Source organism: Thunnus thynnus, chromosome 9 (genome assembly GCF_963924715.1).
Source record: "Thunnus thynnus chromosome 9, fThuThy2.1, whole genome shotgun sequence".
NCBI lineage: Eukaryota > Metazoa > Chordata > Actinopteri > Scombriformes > Scombridae > Thunnus > Thunnus thynnus.
In genome coordinates, this window is record NC_089525.1 from 34,150,067 (window position 1) to 34,164,784 (window position 14,718).

Sequence of the window (14,718 nt, forward strand, 5' to 3'; positions counted from 1 at the left end):
GGTGTCTGTGTTTGATTGACAGCAGCTGGCGAGTTACTGGTGTTACAATGTATGAACGGAGAGAAAGTAAATAAACTGCAGTAGCTATAAGTCATGGACAGACAGCGTGTTGCTAGCAGGGATTTCGAAGGACAAAACCAGCATCTAACAGGTCTGAAGTGACATCTGCAGGTATGTTTACATGCTGTTTAATGTGCTGCAGCTGAGCAGCTAATTAGCTATCTAGCTGCTTACTGATGTCAGCGGTGAATGTTTGTTTGGTGGCTCATTCAACAAGCTGCAGGACAAGACGTGTTCATATGTGTAAGTTAAATAAGAAGGAGACTTTAGCAGGAAAGCTAATGTGTGTTGTTGTTCTGAGTCTGTGGCGCGTGTTGTGTAGCAGGATGCAATCAGGCTCAGTGTGACCGTCTGCTCTGCCTACGATCAGTGGTGGTAACTGTTCCACGAGGTGGGGCTACCGGTTTCTAAAAGTTTAAAAAAGTATCTTTTGGTGGCCACTTAGCGACTGCTTTCACTTTACAGTCGTTGCCACAGCACCACACTGCTGCGTGTATATGTCACCTGCCTTCAGGGGGTAAATGTTAGCTAATAAGGAAGCAGCGGAAAATCACCCAATTTCTTTGGCGTAAAATTTTCTGCCTCAGATCCAGTTAGTTTTGCCAGTTTCAGCCAATCAGGGGCCACCAGGAAAAGCAGAAAATATTACACACACAACACAACAGTAACATAATGATTTTTCATTGGAATTGGAATGACAGTAGGAGCGGCACCTCAGCGCCCTTAATGGACCTATGATGGAACAACACGTTATTGCTTTATGCAGCATTTGACTTGCTGTATTGAAATAAGAACTCCAGCTACGTAAGCAGATCATAGAACAGTATTTAATCAAAATAATGTAAAGCTAGTGGGCATTATCATGAAACAAAATAATTTGAAATTAGAAATTTCTTCCTTTTGTTTTCAGATTTTTCTGAAAAAAGAGGAAAATCAGATCAAGATAATAATTTTACATTAATATTATTATTTTTTATTATGATCTTAAATCAGAATAAGATAATAATGATCAGTTTTGATGAAACTCCCTCAACTTGTAAAGCTTCAGTATTTCTATTAAAGGTTGCAGAGAGTGTATGGTGGCCAGCAGGGACAAAAGTGTGAGAAGGCCAAAAGGAGTGAGTTTACCTGCCCGAGGCGTTCAGGAGACGTCTGAGGTCTGCAGGCGCTGAAGGTAAGAGACTAATTTAACTGACAGATTATATCCTCCATGTGTATGTTTAACATCAATCCTACAATATATCATGTAATAAAAGGTTTAAAACATACTATAATGTAGTTATAAGTGTTTATTAATGTTCAGTATTTATTACAACTTCTCTTATGAGGACATATTTTGTGTTATTACAGCTGTGTTTCACTAGATTGTCATTTATTATCTGTTTATACAGCAGCAAACACTTGTGTGTGTCCACAGGAGGAGTTATAGTCGATGACTAATATATTAATAAACATTTATATCCACTGACAGCTGCATTATAGTGAGTTATGAACTATTTATTGACTATTTACTGATTATTAATATGTATAAGTGCCACTTAAAGAACATTTTTTTGCTTTTACTTGTGTACTTTTACTTCAGAAAGCAGGATTTTAACTTATAATTAAGTACTTTTACATTGTGGTATTAAATACTTTTATTTTAGTAAATGACTCGAGTGATTCCACCTTTAATTAAATCATTAAAAACTCAGTTTATGTCTCCTTTGTTTTGATGCGGTTTAACCTTTTAGTTTTGGTTTTTATCATCTTTCAAATAGAAAAATGATTGAAATGAAGTGATTAAACTTTAGACATTTTAACATTTATTGAAGCAGGTGAGGAGACGACGGCATAAAAAAACAAATAAAACAAAACTAACGATGTGATGAAGATAAGATCTTAAAATAGTGTCACTTAACAGTTGTTGAATTACTGTATTTATACTTTTATGTATATTTAATACACTCTAAAACATTTTGTTGTTGCGGTTTAGGATATTTCATATGTTTGGTGTTTATTTTGTGATGTCAGACAGTCAGTGAACGTCTCATCTTGTTAAAAGGACTTCATGGTTCTGTATATGTTGTCCTTTATAATATATTAGCATGTTATAAGAGCAGAGACAATAAATAAAGTAAACGTCAACATCGGATCAGAGATATCAGACTCTAAATGATGTGATGGAGGTTTAAACGTCTCTCTGCCAGCTGTGAACGCCGTCATGTGTTTGCTATTAGAGCGATCGGGTTTCCGGCGCGGCGAGAGCCGAAACAGTAAAAAGGTGTGAGTGACTGCCGGCTGCTGCGACCACCTGCAGTCCTAAATTGGGCAATTAGAGCGGCGAAGTGTTTTCTTAGCGGGTAATACTCTGTAATGAGTTCAACAGTGCAAATCTGCCCGAGGCCCCACCTTCACCCCTCGTAAAGAAAAGAAAAGGAATCGACAGGAGAGAAAACACTCGACATCGCATCACGGCGGCGGCGTTCAGCCTGTCACTCTTTTTAATCTCCAGCTTCAGCAGAAAACTCTCCTCCTTCTCTCTCCTTCGTATGATTCATTGACCGGATCCCCAAAGAAGCTGCAGCCAGGTCGAGTAAATCCCCCTCTCTTAATTAAGATTTCTCTCACCCCTTATCCCAGCGCTCCCTCCCCTCCTCATCCCCCCCTCCTCCTCCTCCTCCTCACCCTCAACACGGGCTGAAAACTTCTGCGGCTGACAAGAAATCAATGCGTCCGGGGCGCTGGGGCTCAGGTATTGGATTGCAGGTGGGCCCAGGAGGAGCGCCGGGCCGGCCCCCGGCTGCCGCGCCGAGCTGTCCGCTACCGTTAGCCCCCGCCGCATCCGAGATGTGAAGTCTTTGGCTGCCGGATAAAAATGTCAAGCACTAATAGGCTCCATTGTGATTAGGCGAGATGGAGTTCACAAATCCTCGGTAGAAAATCTGTTAGGAGCGATCTTTACAAGGTCTTAGGGTTTGTCCGCCGCCCGGCTCCTCCTCTCACAACACACCCGCTCTTATTTTCTAGCAGCAGCTTCAGCTCGGAGGAATAGCAGCGATAAATAAATAATTGTCTGAACTTTCCGTCAATTAGAAAATAAGAAAAAGTGGACTTTTTGCGAAGCTCCTTACAGAATATTCATGAAGTGCTTCATTACCCCGGGATGCTCCTGTTTTCAGGGATTTGTTTTAACCCCAGTGAAAGTGCTCTCACATAGAAAATATTATTTACACTTTCAGGACTTCTTACTCTCCGTCTCTGACTTTTCTGTTATTTTGCCTCAAAGTTGTGAGTGAATCCGAGCTGGGATTCTGACCTCTCTGAGCTGGAAGATATCAAAACTGAGAGCGAGAGCATCATTTATTTAGAAATAGGCCTGTTTTTAATCACCTGGAGATGGCTGCAGGACTCTGAGGGTTCATGAAGTGTTAACTGTTAAACACCTGCAGTGCAGCCAGAAAATAAACACAGAGAGACAGACAGAGTTGCAACGCTCTGAAAGATGAGACATTTGCATCAAAAACTCCTCAAGTTTTTCTCCCAAAGTCTGAAAAATCTGAAAGAATTCAAATTAATTGCAGGGTTCAGTTTAAGTCTCAAAGTAGTTTTTAATCTTTTCTTTCTGGCTCTTTTAATCAAAAGTTGTGCAGTAAAAAGACGCCGAGATCATGATGAAATATTCTCTGTTAGAGAAGCTGGAGGAGACGTTTTCTTCCTGTTTTGCTGGTCGTCTCGTACCTGCGATCCGGCCCTCAGAGCGCCGTTAGTGGAGGAAACGAAGGACGATTTTTAAACACGTTAACAACCCGACGGCGGCTGAAGTCTTTAAGGACGGATCCAGGGAGAGTTAACGCTCAGACAGGAAGACACAAGCTGGTCAAAGTGAAGAAGAAGAAGAGGAAGAAGAAGACGTCACTCGACCCTCCGACATGTGAAGATGAATATAATCAGGAGGAGAGAGAGCTGATGGGGACGCTGTTTGGTATTGTTCACTCATCTTCATTATGTTTCTTTTCCTCTCTGCTGTTTTTCTCCTTTATTATCTTTCTTGCTTTTTGCTGTTGATCACTTTGGATCAATTCTGTTAATTAAAGCTGGTGAAACATAAAACACATCAGATCTTCATCTGCAGTTCGATGGAAACGTTTGTGGAGTCGCTCAACAAAGATCATAAAAACAATGAAAAGATGTTTTGATGAAAACAGGTTTTGTTTGTGTTTAGAAGCCAAATGACAACACAGATACGATGCTGCATTTATACACAACAAATCTGAATTATTGACTTTAGAAATGATTTGAAAATGTTTGACATAAACAGCGCAGCAGCACCTCAACGCCGCGTTACTTCATCAGTGGGGAAGGACATCAAATGTGGCTGAAAGCTCAGGAAGCTTTCCAGTGAGTGAATATAAATAAGCAGAAAGCTCGTCAGTGTTGCAGGAACACACAGGACGAGCTGATAGAAAACAAGAATAAACGTGTTCCAGCATCACAGACTCACATCTGCAGCCGACATGTTGATGTGTTTTATACAATCAGATGATTCAAAGAACATCATCCAACCTGTAGAAGAAAGAAGGAAAAGGTCAAAGAGCTGAAACTGAGGAGGATGTTCATCTATTGATCTGCTGATTATCGTCTTGATTAATTGATTGATTTGTCTGATCAAAGATATTCAGTTTACTGTCACATATGAAACACAAAAGCTTGAAAACGTCACATTTGAGAAGCTGCAACCAACAAAGACTGAAACAATCAGTCGTCGCAGCTCTTCTAGCTAATTAATGTTAATCGACTAATTGTTGCAGCTCACCTTTAATGTCCCTGCCGGGTTTCCGTAGAGCCCTCACAGCTTCGTTTTATCTGATAAAAGTTGTGACCTTTAACCTTTATTCTGCTAAATAAACACACACATTAAATCCTGTCAAACAGCGTGAACATGACCTACGACCTCTGGATTATATTTATTCTCCTGTTTAACTCTTTTAGATTCTCTTTCAATGTGTCTTTGCATAGTTTCTGGTGTTTTAATGTCTTGTTTTATGTAAAACCTCGTTGTTGAAATGTGTTCCAGATAAACTCGTGTTGCTTAAGACTTTGTGGAGATATTCTACAGAGAAGAGCTGTGATGACTCAGGTCCAGATGTGCAGTGAGAAAGCTGAAGAGAATATTCTCCGCCTGACTCGCCGTCGTTACATTAGATCATGAAAATCAGACATTTCTGAGATACGAGCTCGTCGCTGACATGTGATACTGCGGGAGAATGTGCAGCAGAACACACTCCTCCATTAATTCTGATGCATTCTTCAAACAAATCATTTCCTGGAAACCATTAAATTCTTTCTCCAGATTCTCTGCTGCAGGAATCCTGATAAACCAGCAGCCAAAAAATGTCAAAGATCCTGTTTGTTGGAGCAAAAAAAACACACACAGGCTGCAACCTGATCCTGTCTTGTCCAGAAGTCCTGTGAATGTTGACCTAAACTCGCCGTAATGATTAGACGGCGTCATAAATTGCTTACAAATGGTCGTCTTGTTCTGCTGCATTTCATGACTGTTTCTTTTTCCCAGATTAGCTTATTACAATACCATGCGTGTCAGAATCAATGCCTCACATTATTCCTGAAACACTCTCCTCCTCCTCCTCCTCCCTCCACATGCTGCCCCCCCCCCACCCCCCCACACACTCCCCTCCGCCTCTGTACAGATGTGAGTTCTAGTCCGAGTCCCAGGTGGATTATTTTCAATCAATACAGCGAGCACGGTGGTTCTGGAGCCTCTAAATATCCAGGATTGGCTGAGCGAGAGCGGCGGCCTGACCCGAGCAACGATCCGTTCCATAATCACCTCGGACCGGCGGATTCTTTTACAGCCGCTGGAGTTTCCCTCCCAGGCTGCTCTGCTGCTTTTAATGAATTTCCTGTCTTACGGCCTCAGAAATGTCAACACTCAATCACGCTGTAATTGAATTTCTCCAGCAGTCCAACATTTTTCCTCTTAAAGCAGCACCATTAAAACATTCTTTTGTTTGCGCTCTCGGAAAACTTACACCGGCTCTTTTTATTGTTGGCCGTGTTTCGTAATGTTTCTAACATCTGTCGGGACGGAGGAGGGGGGGGGGAGGGAGGGGACGGGGGGGGGGTGAAGCTCTGCAGGATCTGCAGGAGGTGTTGGACGGAGGGAGGACGAAGAGGCCGAAGCGACTGAAGCGTTTCTGAACATGTTTACTGCCGAATAATCATGTGTCATTACAGATCGTCTTCTTCTATCCCTCTAATTATAGTCTCACTGCAGGAACATCTGTTGTTTAACTGTTCGGATCCAAACGTTCAGACTCGATCCGCAGAGTGTTTGAAACAGATTGTTTGCATTTTTCTGCTGCATCTGCACAGATTAACCTGCTGGAAGCTCGTAATGACTCCCGTCTCCCACTTTTACTGACTTGTGTATCATTAACTGGCAACACTTTACTTTAAAATCCTCATATTTATCATTAATAATCTATAAACAGTTCATAAATATTTTATAACACATTATAATGTAGATGTCAGCAGATGTAAGTTTTTATTATGTGACACCCGGAAGTGTAATAATACAAAATATGTCCTTGTTATGAATAAATACTGTACATTACTAAACACTTAAAATGTCTTTATATCTGCTTATAACTACATTAAAATGTGTTATTAACTGTTTTAATACTGATTATTAATATAAAAGTATTGTAAGAGTTTATAGGTAGTAACTCTGTGTAGGTGTCTGTGTTTGATTGACAGGAGAAACATGATTTATTGACTGGGAGTAAATCAAATGCTGACGTTTTTATGCCTTTATTATACAGCGACAGTTGAGAGATGACAGGAAACCATATGTGCTATTTGCCAACTATTCTGATAATCAATTAATCTTCCATTAAATTCTCAATTAATGACAAACATCTTTGTTCCAGTTTTTCACAGGTGAGAATTTGTTATATTTTCATTATATTAAACTCAATATCTTCAGCGATGGAAAGTAATTAAGTACATTTACTCAGATACTGTACTGTATTTCCTTTATGTGAATGATTGTTTAATCAGCAGGTTAACTGATGATGAAGACGACTGTACTCAGTGATGATGAGTGTGTTTGTCCTGCTGCTTCAGACTCCGGCTGTAATTGTTCGAGCGTCTCTGATTTGTTGCGGCTGCTGAACAAAAGGCCTCGGCGCGGTCGGACCAATTTAAACCGACCAGGCTCTGTAAAAATTGGGATATAAAAATTCGGGGGAGTAAAAACACGACAGTTGACATGAGCGTTATTTATGAATTACATTTCTGTGTATCCCATTTTATTCTCTTTGTCTAATTGGCACGCTGCTGGCTTGTTCCCGGGGCCGCGGCGGTGAAACTGGCGGCAGGGGGCCCATTCCTGCGAGCGGCTCCGAGTCTCCAGAGAGCGCTGAGGGATGAGAGTGTCTCCGGACGGCCCCATAAAGGCCTCGGCCGAAGTCCTCCGCTGGATCTCTCTTATATTTCCAGCACCGGTCTCCTCTGTGGGCACTTATCACCTGTAATGAACAGCGACGAGGCCTGACCCCGCCGCCGCCAGACGCCACATCCACCTTCCTCCTCCTCCTCCTCCTCCTCCTCCTCCTCCGGCCTCCGATCGCCAAGCCTTTTCCAGAACGGACTCCGGACTCAGCTCGTGTTTTCTTTGGCCCCCGCTCGCTCGTATCAACTCGACCCTGCGAGGGGAAATCAATCACCGCGAGCTCAACCTCCTCAATATGAACTAATTTGATTTCTGAGTTATAAGGCAATAAATAACCGCCATAAAACAACACTCTTAGCTTTTTCTTTTCTCCGTCCTCAGGACAAAACGTGTATTGTGCCGGCTATAATTGACTGCAGGTTTTTTTCAGGGATGCCGGCCATCTGCGCCATCCAGTAACATTCCAGCATGTTTTATTTCTTAATGAAAGCGAGCGACAGCGGAGAGCCACGGAGAAGTCAAACAGACAGGAAGAGACACACGGAGGCTGCATGAGGTGCATCAGCGCTGCTTGTTTTTTGCCAGCAGCTATCAGGTGTTTGCACTGGCCTGAAGTAGATTAGGAGGGTGGAGGTGGTGCTGCGGGGGGGGAGTTCTCTCTCGGGTCCCCGGGGGTCACTTCAGGATGTGTAACCTGATGTAATTGCAGGCATTAAGTGCAGCGAGGCCCCGGACAATCTCCCCCTTTGTGGAGTGAATTAAAGAATATTAGCTGCTGCGGCGGTGGCGGCGCTGCCCGGCTGCTGGCTGCTAATGGACGGAAAATGGATTGGTGTGCAGTTTAGGGGGTCATTAGAATACAGAGCTGGTGTTAAAAGGGGGCTTGTCGCTGGCGTGAATCCACGGTGAACTCTGCTGCTCGGGCTGTAAATCATGTGAGAGTTGTGGAGCTCTCCCTGCACTCTGCTCACTCCTCAGGATAGAGGAGGAGGAGGAGGAGGAGGAGGAAGGTGCGCTGAGCTGGCACCGGCTCTGTTTCCTCCCCGTTTGGGCGTCCACGCGACGATAATCCCACCCAGCCACCCACAGGCAGCCCCGTTCCCTGCTTCCTGTTATTACAGCAGAATTAGGGAGGAATTACCACAATTTCCAAAAAATCTCGGCGCCAGAGGAGAGCGAAGGTATGGAGGATCATTTATGCCAAGAAGAAAAAAAAAAAAACATAAAAAGTTAAATGTGATGAACATAAAAAAAACTCATAACTTACCGCTTCAAAATTATTATTACTGCAATCTTTGTGCCATGAAAGGTGACAACGGAGAAATTCACACACAAACCTTTTTATTCATGTTTTTCCACTTTCACCCACTGCAACCCTTTTTCATAGCAATTACATTTATAAACTGCTAGGCTACATCTTTAGCATCTTTTAAATATCTTCCTAAAACATTCTTTTATAAGAAGTAAAGGTAATTTTACTCCAAGGACACAGGATGTCTGGTAAATTTCTATATTTTTCTCATTGAAAACAATGAGAGGAACTGCTGCACACTGTCTCGCTTACTGCTGGAATATTAATTAAATCACAAGGTTTCCGTCTGTCCGACCTTCATCAGGCAAACCGGCAGCATCACAACACCTCCATATATATAAATATATATATATATATATATATATATATATATATATATATATGTATATATATATATATATATATATATCCAAAGCCTGATATAGAGAGTATAAATCCTTTCTCAACAGTATGTCATGTGTCTCACTTCATATGTTTAGATAAGGAGTTTTCTGAAAAAAACATCTAATATTGTTGTTAATTCAATATTTATGTTTTTAACGGCCTTTAATGAACATCGTTTCCCAGAAGTCCTTGAGGTTTGCAGGCTACAAGGTTTGCAACCTCCTGAACTAACAAAGAGCTTCAGTATAAAGTCCAGAGGTTTTGATCTGCAGCACAACAAGCTAGTGAAGCTGTAAACAGAACCGTGTTCCTGCACATGCTCAGTAGCGTCTGTCTTACACAGAACTACTCTCCAGAGACTGAAAACATGATGCTGTTATTAGTCTTTGCAGCCGTTTCTAAACAAACTAAAGTGTAATAGTTTCTACAGCACAGAGGAAGAAGATATTTTAATTAACTGTTAGTTAATGACGATCTTTACTTGTGATTATTTGTAGTATTTTATGGATTCTTTTACTAGAGAATCTGAGTACTTCTGACTCCAGGAAACTGTGTAGTTAACACATATGGAGCGAGTTCTTTTCCAGTTGAAACTAAAATGCCACTCTTACATTTTTTACAGCTGGAAATCAGAGTTTCCTGCTTTCTTACATTTCTGGAAGGCAGCTCCAGATATTTAGTGTGAGTGTTTGTTGGCAGGAGGCACAGAGGTAATCGAGGAGTGTTGAGAACAGCGATGGTATGTCCACCGAGTCTGGTCCGCAGCCAAAACCTGCCAGCTGAATCTCTCTGGATTTCCCATTAAGATCGCCCACCGAGATCCAGGAAAAAAAAACCTTCAACCTTCAGCTGCTGACAGACTGAGCGCGCTCCGACTCGGCGACACGCCTCCTTGTTCAACTCCGACAATCAAGTTGAAGTTATTATCTCATCACTCTCAAATACGAGTCATTACCGATCTGTGCTGAGGAGGGAAATGAGGACTTAAGTCAGAGAGGACGTAAAAACCAGAGAAGGAAAGAAAAACATTCAGCAGCTTCACCTAAGTATGGAGGCTCATTCCTGCCATACAGAGAAAATAAATGATGAGAAGATTCATGATGGAAATAAAATAGTTAAAATGATGGTAAAGTTAAAATCAACTGTCTCATAATTGTGGCTTAATATCTCATAAGGTTGGGGGTTAGGGTTGGGGGTTAGGGGTAGGGGTAGGGTTCAGGTTTAGGATTCAGGGTTGGGGGTTAGGGTTAGGGGTTAGGGTTCAGGTTTAGGGTTCAGGGGTAGGGGTTAGGTTTAGGGTTTAGGGTTAGGGTTTAGGGTTCAGGTTTAGGTTTAGGGTTGGGGTTAGGGTTCAGGTTTAGGGTTAGGGGTTAGGTTTAGGGTTAGGGGTTTAGGGGTTTGGGGTTGGGGGTTAGGGTTCAGGTTTATTGTTTAGGGTTAGGGTTAGGGGTTAGGTTTAGGGTTTAGGGGTAGGGTTTAGGATTAGGGTTAGGGTTAGGGGTTGGGGTTAGGGTTAGGGTTCAGGTTTAGGTTTAGGGTTGGGGTTGGGGTTGGGGGTTAGGGTTCAGGTTTATTGTTTAGGGTTAGGGTTAGGGGTTAGGTTTAGGGTTTAGGGGTAGGGTTTAGGATTAGGGTTAGGGTTAGGGGTTGGGGTTAGGGTTAGGGTTCAGGTTTATTGTTTAGGGTTAGGGTTAGGGGTTAGGTTTAGGGTTTAGGGGTAGGGTTTAGGATTAGGGTTAGGGTTAGGGTTAGGGGTTAGGGTTAGGGTTTAGGGTTAGGTTTAGGGTTAGAGGTTAGGGTTAGGGTTTAGGATTAGGGTTAGGGTTAGGGGTTGGGGTTAGGGTTAGGGTTCAGGTTTAGGTTTAGGGTTGGGGTTGGGGTTTAGGGGTTAGGGGTTCGGGTTAGCAAGTGATTATTTTGCCTTACATGGCTCATTCTAACAGTAGAGCTCCATTAATAATAACTTTAATAAACTGCAGCTTTGGGCCCCAGAAGTTGAACATCATGAGAGAAACATCATAATCTCTTTTATTGTTTTTCCAGTTGACTGTTTTTTCACAGAAAATTCCCCCAAAAAATCTTGAAATCTTGCAAAAAAAAGCTTCTTCTTGGCTGAGATGTTTCCTGATGCTTAAAACTACTTAAAAAAAAACAATTTAAATAACTGTGATCACAAGCTCTTCATGAAACATCTTTGACACACGTGTGAACTCAGTAGGAAAGTTGAACTGACGCGACCTTCGCTCGAACGTTTGAAGACATTCATTTACCGCCAAAACAAACGATTTTTCCCAACACTTCCCATCAGTTTGACCCTAAACAAAAGCAGTTTGTATCGTCCCCACATCACTCCGCTCTCAAACAATAATTACCGCTGCGTCTGCCAAACGAAGTCATCCACGTCGTAAATCACGCTGATCTCCGCCTCGACCCAAGAATTCACACAATGATCGATTGTCTTTTCGCACAGAGGTGGCGGGAAAGTATCCAGAGAGCTTCGCCAACAACCTCCGAACCCTCCAAACCCTCCCCGACACTGTTCCTCTTTGTTTGTGACACGTAGGGAAACATCTTGGTGACATTATGTTCTTCCTGTTTTCAGTTACAGGGAGGCGGAGGTCAGGTTCGGGGTGTAGTCGGTTCTGACTTCTCTGTGACTCACAGCGACACACTGATGTGGTTTCTGGGTGATTCTCTGCAGGGAGGAAGATGATGCTCTGACAGTCTTCTGCCTCATGTGGAAAATGTGAGGTGGTAATTAATTATGTAACAAAAACACAACTCAGACACTGCTTATTGTTGCCTCGGGTTAGAAAGACACTCCTCAAATATAAAGACAAAGATTCTTTTTATTCTGTTTATTTTCATCTTCATTTTATTTAACAATTTACACAAATATCCTGGTCATTTTCAGAGTAATTTGCAACTATTTAATGGTCAATTTTTAGGACATTTTACAGATGTGAGAGAGGATAAAATGATATATAAGCATATTAGATTTTTTCAATAATTTCCCAAACATAGCTGCTGTGTAACTGTTAATTCTTATTATGCAGTTTGGTGGAACATGTACTAATATTTAGTTTGACACAAAACACCAAAAACACGACATACTGAAGAGTATTTTCTGCCAGTTAAAGAAGTGTTAAGAGTCTTAATTTATATAAAAAAAATAAAGCTAAACTTTTTTGTTTTTCTTATAATTTGTACCTGCAAATTACATTTCCAGAAAATTAGTGTAACATTAAAGGACCTGTAAAATAAAGCTGGATAGTAGACATTAATAAACACTGCTGAGGGTATTTTTCATGTGTTTCAGCCTAAAGACAATATAAGATTTGAAATTATAAAGTTTTTTGGAAGCTGTTATAAACATGTAGAACAATAATAAAACTGGAATAACTTTAATAAAGTAAAAGGAATCTGCCAGTTTTATACCTGATGAAGGTTGAACAGACGTTGTGCTCAGAAATCACTAAATATCTTCTTGATGTTTGTTTTGTAATTATAATAACCAAAAAAAGAAGAAGTTTTATTTATTTTTATCAGCAGGAACAGTTCAGGTCACAGTGGTTTTGTCTCTCTGAGGGGGACTGAATGTTTGGTTGGTGGGCGACCAGTAAAAGCAGAAAGTCATCCAGACGTTTAACTAGCTGGGGATCGAAGTCCCATCTGTGAGACCCGAACCCGACCCGGACGAACCCTGCCTGATGCTGCTGATTGAGATCTGAATCTGGATCACTTCACACTGCAGCAAAGTATGAAATGATCTGCTTCACATTCTCTGACTATTGTCCAGATGAGCGTTACATCTTTAACCTGCTTTAACACGGCGACTGCTGGATCATCACCGCATCAAGAAAAGTGAATTTTTTTAGCTGCTGTTTTCATATTTCAGTACGTTTTCTCTGAGGAAGAAGAGAAGCAGCTCCGTGTTTTAAGGGGCTGAATGTTAGTAAGTAAAACCAGAGTTACAAGGTGCTTCACAAAATACAAAAAACATAAAATAAAGGTGCAATTTCAGCATTCAGTACATATTTCAACATAAAGAAATTAGATAAAACAAAAATTAAAAGAAGAACAGACTTAGAAAATGCAATAAAAACACAGATTTGAAGGAGCGGTCACACACAGAGATAAAATATAAGAAAAGAAGAAGATAAAAGCATCAGAGTAGACATTATTATAAGGATATTAATCAGGTGCTGGTGGAGCCTCGAACACCTGCAGTGAAGCGTCACGTTTCTGAACCCGAGAGAGCCGCAGGTGCAGCAGGTAACAACCAGTAAATATATACAGTTATAGATATAACAAACCAAATGTAACATAACGATACAACTTATCAGAAACAGCTTTATTAACTTCAAGTTTTCTGTTAAAGTGACGTTTGGGGGCCACATAAGTCAGATTGTGTTTCTTTTTTCGATCTGTTCCCACATATTCTGTTTAATTTGAATGTTTTGGCTCCGTATGTAATAAACAGTATAGATAGAAAATAAAGTGCAGCGTTGGCTTTGTGTCGGACGCTCCCCCGCTGGGATTGTGGACGGGAAGCGGCTCCGAGAGCTCCGAGAGCCAAGAAATAAATCGCTGCCAAAACGCCGGGATCACCTGGAACGATATTTATAACTCTAATAGAAGATGCTGCTCCACGGACTCTGAAAACGTCTGTTTGCTGTTAAATGTCACCGATGGACTTCAGTTTTAGGTTTCGTCCTGCTGGCGTCGGCCATCTCCTCCTCATCTAATCCTCGCCGCTGCTTATAGGAAGCTCCGCCATACTGAGTGCTGGAAACATCTCCCAGAGGAAAGATGTATTTTAGGTCAGCTACATATTCTGCCATCTGTTCAGCTCGACAAGTTAAAAGATGTTGAGAGGAAAGAAAGAGGGGAGAGGACAGGAGGGGGGAGGGGGGGGGATCGGGGGGGCAGGTGGTGCACTTAAAATCAAGCGTTATTTCTATGGGAAGCTTTGAGGAGCGTCGTGCCAACGGCGAGCTGAAAGAGGACGTGGTGTGGAGGAGGAGAGGAGTCCTGGGGGGGGCGGGGGTGGGGGGGGTTTGCATATACATTTATCATCGTCCCACAATCCTTTGGAGTGCAACATGAATGGCGGTGGGGGTGGGAAAGTCCCTCTGCAGCTCTCTAACATGTGAGTTATGCAAATGGAGGAGAAACCTGAGCTGATGGTGTTTATTCACACCGACGAGAAAGAAACCAGCAAACACGCGACCTTTAACCCCAGATCTCATCTGAACACAAAGATCTGCTGCAAAACCTTCAAGTTAGGATTCATCTTCTCCACATGAAGAATACAAGACCTGAAATTATGTTGATGTACGCAACAAAAACCTGAAACTGACACGAATAAACAAACAAACAAACAAACAAACAAACAAACGTAAGACAGTAAACTGATGGTTTTGTCCTCAAAATATTTTTCTCTTAACAGCTGATAAAAATCTTCATTTTTCTCATTTATTTATTTTATTTACAGTCACATCCA

The 14,718-nt window shown here is 41.7% G+C and overlaps 1 long non-coding RNA gene across 1 annotated transcript; it reads left to right on the forward strand.

Moving 5' to 3' along the window:
- Positions 1-22: 22 nt before the first annotated feature.
- Positions 23-14,048, forward strand: LOC137188637 (uncharacterized). The gene is made up of 3 exons (XR_010929456.1): positions 23-171; positions 1,123-1,234; positions 11,815-14,048. It is a non-coding gene; the product is annotated as an uncharacterized lncRNA (long non-coding RNA).
- Positions 14,049-14,718: the final 670 nt, after the last annotated feature.